The sequence below is a fragment of the Mycteria americana genome, chromosome 3 (genome assembly GCF_035582795.1).
Source record: "Mycteria americana isolate JAX WOST 10 ecotype Jacksonville Zoo and Gardens chromosome 3, USCA_MyAme_1.0, whole genome shotgun sequence".
NCBI classification, from domain to species: domain Eukaryota; kingdom Metazoa; phylum Chordata; class Aves; order Ciconiiformes; family Ciconiidae; genus Mycteria; species Mycteria americana.
In genome coordinates this window covers 96,984,971-96,999,474 of record NC_134367.1, presented here as the reverse complement: position 1 = coordinate 96,999,474, position 14,504 = coordinate 96,984,971, and positions in this window count along the sequence as shown.

Here is a 14,504-nt window from a genome sequence, read left to right as displayed (position 1 = left end):
ACCACAGCTAGCTCTTTTTGGACAGGTAACTAACAGGGGTACGAATTGGCAACTAGAATCACAGGGCAGAGGACATTTTCCTGAAAATGAACCTCTCCCTCAGTGTTCAAGAAAGCTCTAGACTCATCTAGATATGTAGAGAAACAAGGATGGCAATGGACCATGGAAGTCTTAAATGAAAAAGATTCCTTTTTTGGTGATTAAAACAAGCTAATAATCCCAAAGGCTTTTCTTTACATGACGTGCTGATATAACTCTTTCATATAGGCAACTTAATCCATTACTGCCTGGGAAGAAAAGCTAACCCTCTTGATTATTTCACACATCTTATCCTACCCAGGAGCACCAAATAGTAGGCAGTGGATGGCTCTTTTACAACGATCTCATCCCATCTGTTCATCCACTTGGCTTCTCAGTCCTGAGGGCTTTAAGATGACTATGCTGGTGTCCCAAATGTGCGGGGATAAGAGAGGCTGTGCCCTAACTATCAGTTCACCATCTAACAGGCTGTGCTGGTTTTGGCTGGCATAATTTTCTTCATAGTAGCTAGTATGGGGCTATGTTTTGGATTTGTGCTGGAAACAGTGTTGATAACACAGGGATGTTTTCGTTATTGCTGAGCAGTGCTTACACAGAGTCAAGGCCTTTTCTGCTTCTCACCCCACCCCACCAGCGAGGAGGCTGGGGGTGCACAAGGAGCTGGGAGGGGACATGCTCAGCATATAAAGCTGGGGGAAGAAGAAGGAAGGAGGGACATTTGGAGTGATGGCGTTTGTCTTCCCAAGTAACCGTTAGGTGTGATGGAGCCCTGCTTTCCTGGAGATGGCTGAACACCTGCCTGCCCATGGGAAGCAGTGAATGGATTCCTTGCTTTGTTTTGCTTGTGCGCGCAGCTTTTGCTTTACCTATTAAACTGCCTTTAGCTCAACCCACGAGTTTTCTCACCGATTCTCTCCCTCATCCCACTGGGGGGGAGTGAGCAAGCCACTGTGTGCTGCTTAGTTGCTGGCTGGGGTGAAACCACGATACAGGCTCTAGGAAGGTGAAAGTTTGGAGAATCCTTTCTGCCACCCATAAAAAAAAGCAGCTAATGGAAGTGCATGCATGTTAGTTCGTAGATAAAAGAAAGATATGGACAATTCAGGTTGATGGTGGCAGGGAGGGAGGCTTGAGACAAGTATGTACCATTTTCCTTTGGAGAGACCTCTTCCTGTGCACAGTATTTGCCTTATTAAAGGAGATACCGTGTTTTTCAGGTGCCTTTTTCTGTGGCCACCACTTTTGCTATTACCCTTCCAAACAAGGTCAATCCTCTGCCTGCTGTCAACCAATTATTCTCTTCCTCCGGTTTGCTCAGCCATCGTTAACCATAATCAATGAAGGGAAGAGCTGTCACAGTCATGATTGAGATGAATGACACGGGTACTGCACAGTCTTTGGAAGCCCAGCTTCCGTGAGACTCATGCAGAAAGCGCTGCTCATGACTCAGTCAGATGCTCTCTTCCTTGTCAGTCAGTCCCTACCCTAATATCATGGCATAATGAGAAAAATTGAGCTTTTGTGCTGTTTGAACATGATGTTGCTTTGGCCATGAAATAGCTCCTGCAGAACACATTTCTCATTTTCCTGCCTATGCATACAGTCACACACACACACAGACGCTACGCTGCATACCAAGCTACTGGCATTTCGGCCTTGCAGTGCTGACATTACCCGTCCCCACTCCTAGCTTCACAAAGAGCAGCTAGCTGTTCAAAATAATTGACTGAATAAAAGAGGGAAATAACTAAGCTGTCCACTCTTAAACTACTGGTCTACAGTTGAGGGCAGCTGCGCTCAGTTCCCAGCTTCCCAGTTCCCAAGATGAGGCACGCTACGTGGGTTATGCTGAGCGAAATGATGCTGCACAGGGGTTTTTGATCTGTCTCTAAATGAGCCAATGTGGGTCTTGAGCACAGTGCAGCCCTGCCTGTGTTGTCAGCTGCGCCTGAAGCAATTAGAAAAGCTGGACTGATTTAGTCCACGTGGAGGGCCATGGTGAAAAGGTTGCACTACTTCCAGGCCTGGACTAACATGGGCTGTGATGCTCAAGGCTCTAGAAACACAACAGCTTACACAGAGCTACTTAGTGTATGTCCAACATGCAATTTCCTTGCTTGGGCTGTTCATCCCTTCTACATTCCTAGGTAAGTCACGTATCCCAAATTCTGAAACAAGGATTTAAATACCTGGGCTGATTTGTAGAGATCATGTGCAATCCTATTTCTCATGGACTTAACTGTGGGCATTCACCTGAAAAGAGAAAACAAAACCAGGCCGTTTAGTTTCAGTTTTACTTCTTTCTGCTTACCTGCCCCAGCAATGATGAAGAGGCACTTTATCTAGGTCTGTGAGTGTCTGAGGTACTCTTACCGAAAGATCTGTATACCGAATCTAGCTATAGAGACCTCTTTATTGAGTTATTGCTATTATTTATAGTATAAATTATTTCTCTTCTGCCTTAGTGTTGTAGAGGTAGTAGACTCTGTATGCAAACAGTATCTGCATCTCAAGCACCAAATCTTGCCTTCATTTTCACTGATGGAAATCAGAAGTAACTCTGTTAAATTTGACAGAATAATTCTGACTATACCCTAAGGCAAATGAGAACAGAAAGCAGCTTTTTGCTGTCTAAGTGGAAAGTTAAAGAATACTTTAAACAGGCTAATTTAAGGGAACAGGGAGGCTAATGCTGACAAGTCATTTCTATATTACACCTAGTAATATGTTTTACATAAAATGAAACATATGATCCCAAAACTGTGGAACCACATGGCCATGTGGGATATAATAATCTTAGAGGTGACAACTGAACAATGGACTCCAGGCCCAAGCTGAGAAAATAATTCTTTCAAATAAGATTTTAATGTTACCCTTAAACTCTCTTGGTTAAAATGACCAGCATCAGGCTGTCCATCTCATTTTAGCTGATGTAGTAGGTACAGCATAAAAATACCTTTGGAGTTCTTACAGAAAACTGTTCCTGTATCTTTTGTTCCTTTACGGCTGATCATGCTGCTGTCTAATGCAGGCACATACCCTGGTTCAGGAAGGTGGCTGGGTTATTTTGGACTGTGGGATATAGATGAGAAATAACAGGGAGTGTCTTTGTGGTCATGAGGGTGAGAAGCAGTTCTGTTACCCCCTGCCACCATCCTCCAAAGCACTTTGCACAGAGTCTACAGCAACAAACTCTTGCTCTGCTTCTTCTGGAGATGTGCTTTCCTCAAGTGCCTTTCCCATGAAGAAGGTTTTAACAGCATATCATTGTTATTATATTATTACGTCTCATTACATAATTATTATATTAGGGTATGATGGCAGGATCAAGCATTCATAGGGCCCATTTGCCCACACATAACAATTTCCAGTCCTAAGTCCTTTGTTCAGGAGGCAATTAAAAGTGTCTCTTGTTCTGAGAAAATATTTGAATTTTGGTGCCTTGAAAAGGCGTGGATTTAAATGTTTTCCTGAGCTGTGGCCACAGGGCCTAATCCAGAATCCTCCCCAAAATCAATGCAGAACATCCTGGTTCATTGTATGTCTGTTGAAAAATTGCAGCAATCTTTATTGTTCAGCAGCAATGAGAGTGCTGTATAATTAAATTAGAGCAAGGCAAACACTGCAAGAAAGTTTCTGTGAATAAATATGTTTAATCAGTTTATTTCTATTAAGATTAAGTGCAGCTCTCTTGTGTATTCACTTGGTGTTGCCACCTGATTGTTGTGCAACTGGCACAAACTTGAAAGGCAAATTTCAAAGCTACATGCATCCATTTGTCCAAAATTCAGAAATTTAAATCCTCACATACTAATATTTGCATTGCAAGTGATCATCCCATCAAGGAAAATGAATCATTAAACTTTCTAAGATATTCACGTTGAACTTCAAAATATTTGTGGTCAATCCCAGACTTCAAAATGTTTGAAATAGTATTACAATACCAATGTTTCTGAGGGAAACACAATTTATTGATGAATATTTAGCTAGCAGGTTAAGGAAGTTCTCCTTAACACATACACCAAATAAGAATAACAATAAAACATACATATACGATCTTCCCCACTGTTGCCACAATAAAGATGTAAAAAAGAGAAATGAGAAATAGGGAAGTCTTTTAGCACATGTAATTTGCTCACTATTTCCAGACTGATTTTCCGCTCCTGCTGTCATCTATTCTTCTTGATTTTTGTGATTCTAAGTCTAAATTTCTTCAGGGCATACAGTATCCATCATGTCCTTTGGGAGGCTATTATTCAACCTATTGGACCAGAAAAGAAACATTTTTTTCCAGATTTGCTGGCTGAATTTTCCTCTGCTCAGTATTATTCAGTGACAGTGGATTATATTTCCTTTTACTGTCTTAAATAATTTATTTTTTCCTTGTTATTTACAGTCTTTGCCTTGCATGACCTCCTTTTATCCCAACTATTCAGTTCTTTTAATATTATTTTTTTTCAGGAGTCCATCTGTCTCTTAATCATTTGTTGTTGCATTTCTCTGAGTCTTTTCCAATTTACTGGCATCTTTCAGGCTCTAAGAGGCTTGTGACTTTATGCAGTGTTCTTAGGGTGGGCAAACCATTCATTGACTTAGCACAGCCTCTTTGGTACAATGTCCTTGGCTTTCAAACACACAGCATCTACCATTGCTTTCAGTATACATTCAAACACCAGTGCACGGGCAATTGTAAAATACGGAAAGGAGCAAACTAACAAGTCAGGGTGTTTCGTCCGTGCCCGCTGGAGACTCACTGGTCAACATTAGGGTGAGCACCTCATGCACCCTGAACAAAGAAGCAGGTCAGCCCCAATCATTTGAGTGGCTTCACTTTACATTCCCTTTTTCTCCATTTGCTCACCACCAAGTCCTTCCCATTATCCCCTCCCCAAAGAAGCACAACCCTGGTTACTCTTTCCCCTCTAGCACTGGTTTTGTTGACTATACACCTTTAATTAGTGTCTTTTATAGGGCTCCCCTGATAATTCCTGGTTGGAATTGGTTATCAATTCTGCCAAGCTTGCACCTCCCAACTGTTGCATATAGTGTCCTACAGTTTTACACGTGCTGCTCCATCAGCGGTCCCCCAGGTCAGGGTTGGCCATCTGCACGTACATTACTCCCCTTTTGTTAACCATAGCATCCTGCAGTTCCTCATTTCGTTGTCTTGTTTGCAGCACCACGATGCAGGATTAGCTATCTGCGTGCATCCCTTAACGCATCTTATTATGGACATTACACCACTTTCTGTAAATTAGGATGACAAGTTTTGCATTGGTGTGCCTCAAAACTGGGCATTATGGTAGAGCTAATCCACTATCTATAGCACTGACTATCTACTTTATTATCATCCCCTCTGGACTGATTCAGCCCTGTTGTTGGTGCAACACAGTTCTCATAACTTTCAGTTCTGAGTTCCCTGTTCTGACCATCAAAATTGTAGTGATGTTTTAGAGAAACACAATAATAGAAGATCTGCACCAAGAGCCATCAATTTGGCAATTTTCAGTCACTGTTAATTTGGTCCATCTGAAATGCTCACTCTTTCTTTCAAAAAAATGAGGTGATATTAGGGTTAAAGATGGAAATGATGGTGAGACACTGGAGTTCTAGTCCAGCTCCGACAGATATTCTGCATTACCATGGGCAAGTCACTGGTCCTTGTCTGTACAATAAGATATTAAACTTATATACCCCCAAAAGACTCTGAGATCTTTGAGAAAGGGGTGTGACAGATATTCAGAATAGTTATTGTTGGAAATCTCTTTGAGACTTCCTGCCACTCTTGCAATTTAATTGTAGCCAGCATAAGATGGCTGCCGATTCATATAGCTTCATGGACATGCTTACAGTGGCAACATGCAAGAGGACCTGAGCCATTAACAGAGGTACTAGGATATTCGGGGGGGTGAAAGGCAAGGGTGGAGGAGGTGACAAGAGCTGAGATAAAGCTGTGCATTGCTGAAAATCCTTAACGCTCACAAGATGAAACTTCTGTCTTCTGTGCCACGCAAGAAAAAGATATGGTAGCCAGTATTTTATGTTTTAGTTTACTTTATCTCCTGATACTTTTTGAGATTAAAGCATTGATGATAAATTGTGACTCAATGGATAATACTTGTTTTCTCATACTGCAGTCAGAAACTTTCCTCCACAGTCAGTTACTATAACAAATCTCACTTCACTGTCAGTCTCATTTAGAAAAGCAAAGACATTGTTTTAAGTTCTCACTCTTTGGCTTTCATTTTATTTCAAAACTCCCATGTATTAGACTTTTAAAAGGAGTAAAATTAGTAAACATGATAATTTATTATCCAAAACAGTGTTTTAATTGTGATCCATTTGGGGAATCTATATGTTAGTATAATAGTAGTATTATATTTAAATATAAAAGAAAATTCTCTGTGATTTCTTCCTTCTGATACACTCTCTCACATCCAGTGCCCCCACTCTCAGTGTATATGCAAAAACATGCATTTCTCCTGCTGCTGGTTCTGGCAGGGACTCTCTATTAAAGACGGGTTTGCTTTCTTTTCCCACAGGAGAGCGCATATAGAAACGGAAAGGATGTTGCAAGAGAAGTCTTTGTAAATGGGTAGTGGATAGCCTGATGTGTTCCCTATAAGACATTGTTCTAATAGTCTTTGGAAAAAGGGAATACTATGAACCTATTTCACTCTTCTTAGACCAAGAAAGATACCATTGACTGATGAGTGCTATAAGCTAATAATTCTCTGTGGTCTTGGGAGGCTTACTATGGGTATTAAAATACTGATGTTCAGAAAGGAAGGACAATCTTCCTTCCTTCCCCTGATTAAAAGGAGCTGTCTTCTTTTAATGCCCTTTGCAACTTAATCGATAAAAGCTTTCTCTTTCAACCTCGTTTCACTAGCGGTTAATATGTATGGCACATCCTTAGCATTTGCCCTCTGTGCCGAAGTAGAGAAATATTCAGAAAATGAAAAATTACTGAAGACAAGACAACTTCTGAAAGGTGAAAGAATCTGCAAGCTTATCCCATTTACCTGAATCTCCCAAGAGTGCAAAATTTGGATGGATGTGTGAGGATTTTCTGGTGTCATTCCAGCGTGACTGGGTTTTGCTTAGACAGAGCCCAGGTCCTGAAGTATTTCAGTGCTGGGCAAAAACAAAAAATAAAGTAAAGGGGAGGTAGTACAAGTCTTTGGTTTTGTTTGTGAACCTCAAAGCAGCTTGAAGTTTGGCCTGAACGTTGAATAAATGCTCAGGTTTTGTATTTTGTTAATTCAGACCAGTTAATCTAGTCTTAATAGCACATTCCGTATTTCCATATAAAAGACAAGACTTCTGAGGCATGCCCTCCCAACATTTACTTTGTATTTTAGCTGCCAGAAGGTCTGGAATAGTTAACAGTTCCTTTTATTTTCTTTTTATTTCTTCTCTTTCTCCCTCCAGATATAAAAGATTGGTACATCCTCTCTTTTTATTTGTTATTCTTGGCCAGGCAGTCTGCTGGATGTAGAGTAAAACTGTAGGGTAATAGTCTGGAAAGGTATTTTGTTTCCTGAAAGTATGTGAGCAGTTAACTGTAAAAGGTTCAGGAAGACTGCTTTGATATGGTCCCCACTAGGTCCTGGGAGTACTCAGTATTGTGAGTACGCTATAGGCATTGGCTTCATTTGGGCTGCCTAATTATTGCTGTTACGCCCAGTAAATAGACCAAGACAATGTCTACATCAAAGGGTCAGGGCTCTGGGTGCCAGGAGCAGGACCCTGTGAGCTGGACACAGAGCTGGGACCGTTCATTGCCTGGTCACATGGGGGACCCTCATCTCCCTCTTCCACTCTGGCAACGAGGCAACTAACACCCTCCTCAAGGTGACATGGTGAGGGTGATGTAACTGCTGCTCTTCTGGGAAGGTGGTCGTCTAAGAGAGACCAAATGTAGACTCATGCACAAGGATAGCCGGCAGCGTGAAGGTGCTGTGCTGAGAAGACAAGGACCCAGGAATGGCCTCTTGCGCAGAGCACATGTCAGGGCAGAGCAAACAAGGCTTGGCTTCTGATCAGGGACGCCCCTTGTTGCACGAGCATCCTGAGGGCTGCCCTGACATCCATGCTGTCTTAAGCTTGTGCTCGGCATTAATAACCTGACTCTCTCTAGACACCATCCCAGGAGCCTTTTGCAAGTATAACTAGGAAAAGCTTGGACATGTGTGCCAGAGTCGGAACCTGCCAACGTGGGAGCAGTTGCTGCATAGCTGAGATGACAAAACCTGCTTTCAGCAGCCAAACAGCTTGGGCTGGCTGAGTCCCTGCGGGGGCTGGAGCCCTGGCAAGTAGGCTCAGGGATACTCCGTGACTGCTGTAATTCAGGCACCCAGCAGACATTTCCAGTGAAAGAACCCAATTTAACATGGGCATTACCTGCTAGAGCTGCACTGGGAAATGTCAGGAAAGATGAGTTTTGGCTACTGTGCTCAGTGACACCTGGTAAAGGGCAATGCAAGCTAAGGGTAGGCAGACTAATAGCTGTGATGGTGTATCATGTATCAATGATTGCTTTTGCTAGTCTGGGAAAGGTATATACTTATTTATGCCAAGATAACTAATGGCTGAGCTTACATTTCCTTTGCTGTTGGTCTCACTAAGACTGGGCTGGGTTCTGTGCCTACCGGTGCCTGCAGATTTAGCTCTGAAAAAGCAGATGACACAAGTTTGGATCTCAATGGCAAGCAGAGCTCCCATATGAAGCACAAATATTTCAGAGAGTTGTAATTAGAGCACGCTAAGGGAGCTCAGTGAGCAAACCATTTTTATTACTATCATTAATTTGCTAGTTTTAGGAGGAAAAAATATGAAATGTGCTTTTTAATGTTTTAACTGTCTTCAGATATATTGCTGTAGGTACATAGAAATGGTGGAATGAACAGAGACTAGAGCTAAGAGGGAGCTGGAAGCCATCTCAAGAGGTCATCTTAACCCATCTGTTTACTCCAAAGCAGAACCAGCTATACCCAAAGCATCCCTGACAGGCATTTATTTTATCTGTTTTTCAAGATCTTCAGTGAAAAGATAGCACTGCTTCCTATAGGAAACTTCTCCAGTCCTTCAGTACCTTACTGCTAGAAAATTTCTCTTACTTCCTAATGCATTTCCTCCTGTCCTATCTACCAGGTGCACAGACAGATTAATCCCTTATTCTTTGCAGGATGCTTTTGCATTCCACATCATGTTTTCCTGATGTCTTTTCTCTGAGCTGGATAATTCCTTTTTCCCTTTATTTTTCCGTTTTTTTTTTTCCCCCTGATTGGGTCACTGTTTTAGACCTTTGGCCTTCTGATTCTCATCGGCCTTCTCAGACTAAATGATCCATACTTTTCTTGAAATCCCATGCCTGAAACCAGCCTCAGTATCCCAGCTGAGGTCTTATGAATAGAAGGGTTATTTTCAGTGTTATAGATCATATCCTTGTTCATGTACCTAAGAGTGATGTTAGTCTGGGAACTTTTTTGATTTCCATAATATGCCATGATTGATTAAAATTCACATTGTGACCCATTGCTGTCTCAAGAATGTTTCCTGCAGAGTGAACGCTTGTCCAGTTGTTCTCTGTCCTGTCTGAGGTGGATCATTCCTGCCTGCCTGAGCTACCTTGCACTTGAGCTTATTGAATGATACCTTTTTAATTCCAGCCTGATTTTCCTTTTTGCAAAGATCGCTTTGTATTCTGTTAGTGTTTTCTGGAGTGCTGCAGCCCCTCTCAGCTTTATGTTGTCTGCAAATTTAGTAAGTGCACTCTATTCCATCACTGGGTCTATGAATGGAAGTACAGACAGCAGGATAGTACCAGACTCTCTGAAACCACACTTGAGACATCCTCCAGTATGACAGAGGACTACTAATCAGAATTTGCTAGGACAGATCTGTAATAATGCATGAACATTGCTTAATAGTCAGAGTATGTGGTAAGCCCACCTCACAACGAAACTCTGAAATATGATTCATTTCTCAAACTGAACCTGAACCAAAACTATTGTTAAAAAGTCATTGATTAGCCTCATACTAAACTGATTCAAACTGTTGATTTTTTCCTGAAATGGAGGTGAACCTTAACTGTTCTGGGCAGCTTTGTATCTCAAACTGGAATTAAATGGGAAGGTTTCAGTTGCAAATGGATCCAAACTGAAACTTAAGTTAAAGAACATGGATTTAATTCCCTTCTTACAATAGTATAATATGGTCTGCATTTGTTTAGCTTACCCATGAACGTGCAAGGAGACCCTAAAAAAAGCCCATCCTAGATCAAGGCAAGCTACAGAATATAGAGGTAAGAGGATGGTAATGTTTGCTGCAGCCAAAGACTGGGATGAGCCTGAGTTCCTCGGTCACTCTCTCACCTAAATGCAGAGACCAAGACCCAACAAACTTCATCCTTTGTCCCCATTTCAGCCCCAGCCTCTCCTGCTTCCCCATCCACAGAAAGGGGGAATAAGAGAGATTTCTTCCTCGGGCTTGTTTTGGTGCTTAAGTGAACTCACAGTCTGAAGTTTGTACGTGCCCAGGTTTTGTGTTAGAATACCCTGCTTCACCTGTCACCACCACAGCAAAATTGAATTGAAAAAGCAAAAGCAAGTACATCACCCAGCATTTTTAAGTTCTTCCTAAAAGCAAGCATAAATATGTAAGGAAGATAATTCTGCGGCCTTTACACTACTTTGAATCACGGATCCAGTTTGACAACAGGGAAGTAAAGCAGAGAGTGAAAATTGCCTCTTCTTTAGTAGCAGAAAATATGTCAAGCTACCTTTTGGGATATCATATTTACATGCATGGATAACAAAGTTCCAAGTGATGGTCTTCAAGCCACTGGAGAAATTATATAGGGCATGTTTCCAGTCAATGTTACTGAAGACAAAACATACCCCTGAGCCTTTCAAACTTTCTTCATGGGGCCTGACAGCCATCGGCTTCTTGAATGCGATGAAGGGAAGGGACCGTGTAGCAGAGTACTCCTCTCCCATCTGCTAGTTCCTACTGTTTGGTTGAAGTATAGAAGGGGACGGACTTGGAGAATCACTTAAAGGAGTTAGACAAGTTTGAGTGTCAGGATTGCAACTGAAATGGGAATTTTTATGCATGTATCAGAATTGTGGTTTTTCTCTTCCATAATTTTAGTAACTATTCTACAGTTGCCACAACTGGTAGGTTGTTTATAATTAATTACCTAAGCTTTTCTCTGATTAATTGTATTCTTATTGTTAATCCTTCATTCTCTTCCTCCTTCCGTGAGGTTCAGACAGAGCTAACTTTTCTCATGGTACAATAGCAAACTGGTCCATAAAAACTAAAAGTGACCCTGAATGCTAATCCATCTGTTAAAACAGACCAAATCTGAAACTGCTAGGCAATTTCAGGGTGTTTAAAGGTTTAGAGATATTTAAGTGGTGCGACCTCAGCTATGTAGAGGACATTTTTGCCAGCACAGCACTGGCAGTCTTAGTGGATGGTATTCAGCTGGGGAATAATCTTAGAAAAAATCAGGTAAATCTAAGCTCTAAAAATCTTTAGGATGTGCACAACAAGCCTTCTGCTTTCAAAACTTGTTGCCATCATGAGAATAGCACCTGCCAGAATAGAAACCCTTCCCATGTCTAAACCTAGCAAGCTAAAAGAAGAAAAAACAGCCAGAAGGGCCAAACCCCAGGCAGATTTCCCCTCTGATGGAGAGATGCTGGAGGCTCCTAGGACTTTACAAGGGACTTCACTGTTGCTTGTTCCATTTTACCTGGAAGGTGCTCAGACACTAGGGAGGGTCAAATCTGACCTGAGGTTTTTTTATTTGAGGGTGCAAAATCTGACAATGAACGAGATCTTTACCTGGGCTAAATGAGAGTAGCGTCATGAGAGTCCATGGCCACTACTCTCTCCCTTGCATGGTCTGCATGGTCTCTGCTAGAAAAAAAATCTCACGCAGGGACTCACTCTGTGTAACATCTCACATCTGTAGCAAAGCACAGAAGAGCAGCTGTGTCTCTGCAGAGAGACAGGAAGGCTGCTTCTCTTCACTTACAGGCATCGCACACAGAATGAACAGATTCCACCTCTTTTCAGTACCATTAGCTGCATACCCCTCAGTAAGTAATGCTAATTTATACAGGGCTGCCTAATGAAATCACTGTCCATGCAATGATCTTATGCTTTACAACTGCTGTTAAAGGCTATTTGACCATACTTTCCAAAGGTCAGTGCACAAAATCATAGCTGAAAGAAAAAGGCACTGGAGTAATTTGCTCTGTCCAATAAGGATTGTGGTGACTTTCCTTTTAAGAGGGTTTTAACCAGGTTATTGGTGATAAGCCTTAAGTTATCTTTAAGGAGAGGTGCTTTTTCTGCGATGCAGGCAAAGAATTCCAGCCTCTTTGCATGATGCGCTTTCAACTGCAATTAAGTGTTGCCTGTTTTTCAACTGAGTTAAGTTAAAACAAATGGCTCCTTCTTTACAGAAAAATATACAGCAGCAATGACAATAAAAATCAGCTGCTGTTTCTGCTGGGGGAGGCTGCTGTTGGAGGAAGCTGAGTCGCTGAACAACCAGCCCTCAGCAGGAACCCCAGTGCCTGGGCTGAGAATTACACCCAAACCCAAGCAGGAGCAATTCGGCAGCTACCTGTAGATTAAGTTTTTTCCCACGGAAAAAGACACGTTTTTTCTGAGGGATCACAGATGAAGTTCAGAAAACATTATCTGGTAGCCCCCCAACACTCTTGCCGGGAGCATGTGACATATAATTACTAACTAAATGAATGACAGCATCACTATTGGAATTAAAGCCAAATGCTTCACTGGCTTTTTTCCTTGCATGCAGCTAAGGGGTTAGTGCAACCTCTGCCTTGTTAGTGCTTTTGTCTCCACATGAGCTTAGACACCACAAATTTCTTGTCCTTAAAGCCTAGTGATTTGTAAAGCTTGGAGTCTGAGTTGTTATAACCAATTTTCTTGCCTATCTGTATGGTCTACAGCATGGAGTCACCATGCTCTTTTGTCCGTAGGAAGGCTACTTCTTGACTACTAACTTTTCTTTATGAAATGAGTCAATGGTTTGGAATTTGCGGGATACACGTGTGATCTGGTACTTTATGTTTGACAAACCTCTATAGGTAATGGAAACCACAAGTCACTTTCTGTTGAACGACACAGAACTGTCTCGGTCGGCCGCTGAAGATATTTGTCTGTCCTTACAGCCTATAGCAGGAACCCAGGCAGAGAGCTTGTTCTGCACACTCATTTCTAGATGGGTAAAATTAAGCAAGATGAACCCAAACTTGTAGATAGAAGTTGTAAAAGTATACGGACACACCTAAAGATGCAGAGTATCTAAGTGATTTTGATGAACCATTGAATTTTGACAATTTTCTTGTGCCTTTAGATGTCAAAGAACCCTTAGAAATCTGAATTTATTTTTTTAGAGCCTCAGCTCCTCATCCATGAAATAGGAACAGTCTTCTTTTCTCCGTATTCTTGTCATATGTACTTAACCTTTCCAAGGCAGGGGCTTCTTTTGAACTTATGCAACTTCAAGTACATACTTCAGGCTTCTGGATGCTGCCATAAGCCAAACAAATAAAACAAGATTTCATCACAAAGTCCATTGTAATTCTATTCTGTTTGTCAGCAGAAAGTCCTTACAGAGTTCAAGGGGATAATAGTCTGTGGAGCATCTTCCCTCCTGAGCCATGTGGTGCTGTTCTCCTCTGATAAGGATTGAGATGCCTGGGGATGTATAGTAGAAGGAAGCCTTCCAATGTGATTATCCAAGGTTGGAGATGAACAGAGGGTGGCAGTATCTAGATCTGCCGGTATCACTCCTTTCACTTGCATGGCCTTCTATTTGAACATAGCTTATTCCTTGAAAGGAGAAAAAACCCACTCTTTGAAAATGGGGTCTTTAAAGAAACTGAATGATTATGTAAAAAACCCACTTAGAGGGGCTTACCCACAGCCTTTTCACAACAGTTGCAAGAAGATTATTCACAGCAGGTTGAGACCATCCCATCTGAGGCGTATTTCTTAATACTGGCACCTGTACAGGCTTTATACTACCTGTATATACTGCATGGATAAGGACTAACACAGTCTGGGTCTCAAAACTAGCCTCATTCGAAAGGGGTGGGAGGATTTACCTTTGAAATAAAGTACAATATTATAAGGGTTAGGAGTCTATATAACAGAATGGAAAGATAGTTTCCCAAGACAGACACACTGTATTATTAATGTGTCTAAATGCAGTATAGATATGCCCCAAATAACCTATTTTAAATTAACTTCCAAAACATCTTAATCCAATTGATGATCTCTAGCTTCTTATATTCAAATCAGTTTGAGATTTGAGCTGAGTGTCTTATAAAGGAAATGCTGGTCAAAAATACTGAAACTAATGTCTCTGGGTAGTTTCCATCCTCAAATCTCTCTTCATTCAAACCATA